The 2,500-nt window shown below is 55.8% G+C and overlaps 1 protein-coding gene across 1 annotated transcript in view; it reads right to left on the bottom strand.

Annotated features, from left to right (window-relative positions):
• Positions 1-2,500, bottom strand: part of erfl3 (Ets2 repressor factor like 3) — a 48,013-nt gene that overhangs the window by 8,589 nt on the left and 36,924 nt on the right. The gene's annotated exons all lie outside the window — the stretch shown is intronic.

Genomic DNA, 2,500 nt, shown 5'->3' with positions numbered 1-2,500 from the left:
CCACGCCCTCCCGGCCTGCCAGGCGCCTGTCATTGGGCCGTGCTGAAGAGCGCAGCCTGAGGCGCCGAGTCGTGGAGCGGAACGCACGACGGTGTGGCTCAGCAGCCAGGGCGCAAACGCCAGAACCTTCCGCCGCCGGAGGGGCGGAGCCCGACCGCAAAGGCTGCGGAGCGGAGAGGTTGCCATGGCGCTGACAGGGCCTGCAGCTGGTCACACACACACACACACACACACACACACACACACTACACACTACACACACACACACACACACACACACATACACACACTACACACTACACACTACACACTACACGCACGCGCGCACACACACACAGACACACACACATACACACACACACTCGCAGCGGCCCGTGATTTGGGTTTTTTTTTTTCAGCGCTCAAAGTCATAGTTCACCTTCTGGTCCTGTGTCAAAGGACGTATGAGACTTTCATGCAAGTTTCTTTCGGAGAAACTGGTTTGGCCAATCACGGTCGAATCGCCCTACAAGGGCCAGCTCAGGACTGCGCTACAGCAGCTGAGAAATGAACACAGGGTGAAGTTCAGTTAGAGCTCGGCTTCATCGACCTCTCTCTACCCTACGCATTCACAACACCGCACAGCGTTGGGCTGACACAGTCCATTTGCATCCAATCCAGCCAATTACAGTCTGTAGCATCTCGCATTTTAGCCGTTTAGCATGCGCACCTAGTGCCATACACCACGCTCGTGTAAGTCCAGAGAGAAGCTGAGGTGGGCGGGGGCGGATTTTACACAGCCAATTAAAAGCAGAGCACGGTTTGACGGACAGGTGAGGGCGAGCCTCAAACACACTAGCACTAGCGCGGCTACCTCAGCTGACGTTCGGCCACAGTTTAATGAATGAAGCGCGTTTCCACAGCGCCCGGCTTCTCACACCTCTGCTGCGACGCTGCCGCTCCTCACACTCAAACTCGGGAGGGCAGTCACAGAGTTTCAGAAGTGCGCGGAGCTCGCTAAATGAAATTGTAATCGAGGGGCAGACGAGGAACTCATCTCCGTGTTTTTAGCTCACTTAACGATTCGCTGTTAACGAGGGGAGCTACTTGTCTGCCGCGTATATAAAAAAATGTAATCTCGCCGACAATCGCGTTTGATTAAATTCTCTAAAAGCATCTCTGCACAAAAACCCAATTACATCTTTTTTTTCTAAAGCTTTCCATTTTGACGTTATTATTAATAACGCCAGACTGGAGAAAAATGCCTTCACTTCGTCATGGAAAAATCCATAATCGTGCCACCTCTGGGAATCCAACCATGCAAACGAGGAGTTGGGGGTGAACGGAGAAACGCAACTACGCCACCGGCAGGCAAGTCGTTACATAAGGTGATGCTTTCTTCCAACTGAACTGTGCTCAGCTGTGCTGAACTGTGTTGATCTGTTGTTTTTTTTTTTATTACTTCCTCATTGCTTGATCCAGGCAACACGGCCAGCTTCAGCACGCTAGAGGACGCAGAGCTAACTCCGAGCAAAGGCCCACGCCCCACTCACGCCCCGTTCCCACCCCGCCGCACGCGCGCGTTTCTCCCCTTCTCACACAGCTGCTACACGGTGCGCTCAGGTTCAGTGCGAAAGGAACGTGATCACTGGAAACCGGCGCACAGAAACAGCCGCTTCGCTAGTGGGAGAGCAGGTTGGGCGAGCGAGCGAGAGAGCGAGCGAGCGAGCGGCGGCTGGAACTCCCCGGGTTTCTCACCCTCCCGCTCTCTGAATTCCCCTTTCCGCCGCTCCCGCCCTCGCCTCCGTCGCTCTTTCCTGATCAGCCCGGGGCCCCCGGCTGCTCCCGGCCCACGGCGGAAAGGTGCGCGTGTCCCTCTCACACACCCGCGCTCAGGAAGCTGAGCTTCAGCACGTCCCACCTCAAACACCAGGCCCAGTCTCAGGAAGCTGAGCTTCAGCACGTCCCACCTCAAACACCAGGCCCATTCTCAGGAAGCTGAGCTTCAGCACGTCCCACCTCAAACACCAGGCCCATTCTCAGGACGCTCAGCTTCAGCACGTCCCACCTCAAACACCAGGCCCATTCTCAGGAAGATCAGCTTCAGCACGTCCCACCTCAAACACCAGGCCCATTCTCAGGAAGCTGAGCTTCAGACCATCCCACCTCAAACACCAGGCCCATTCTCAGGAAGCTGAGCTTCAGACCATCCCACCTCAAACACCAGGCCCATTCTCAGGACGCTCAGCTTCAGCACGTCCCACCTCAAACACCAGGCCCATTCTCAGGAAGCTGAGCTTCAGACCATCCCACCTCAAACACCAGGCCCATTCTCAGGACGCTCAGCTTCAGCACGTCCCACCTCAAACACCAGGCCCATTCTCAGGAAGATCAGCTTCAGACCATCCCACCTCAAACACCAGGCCCATTCTCAGGACGCTCAGCTTCAGCACGTCCCACCTCAAACACCAGGCCCATTCTCAGGACGCTCAGCTTCAGCACGTCCCACCTCAAACGGATT

This window comes from Anguilla anguilla, chromosome 1, assembly GCF_013347855.1.
Source record: "Anguilla anguilla isolate fAngAng1 chromosome 1, fAngAng1.pri, whole genome shotgun sequence".
NCBI lineage: Eukaryota > Metazoa > Chordata > Actinopteri > Anguilliformes > Anguillidae > Anguilla > Anguilla anguilla.
Note: the sequence above shows the minus strand (reverse complement) of the source record. Positions and strands in the feature narration are given on the sequence as shown.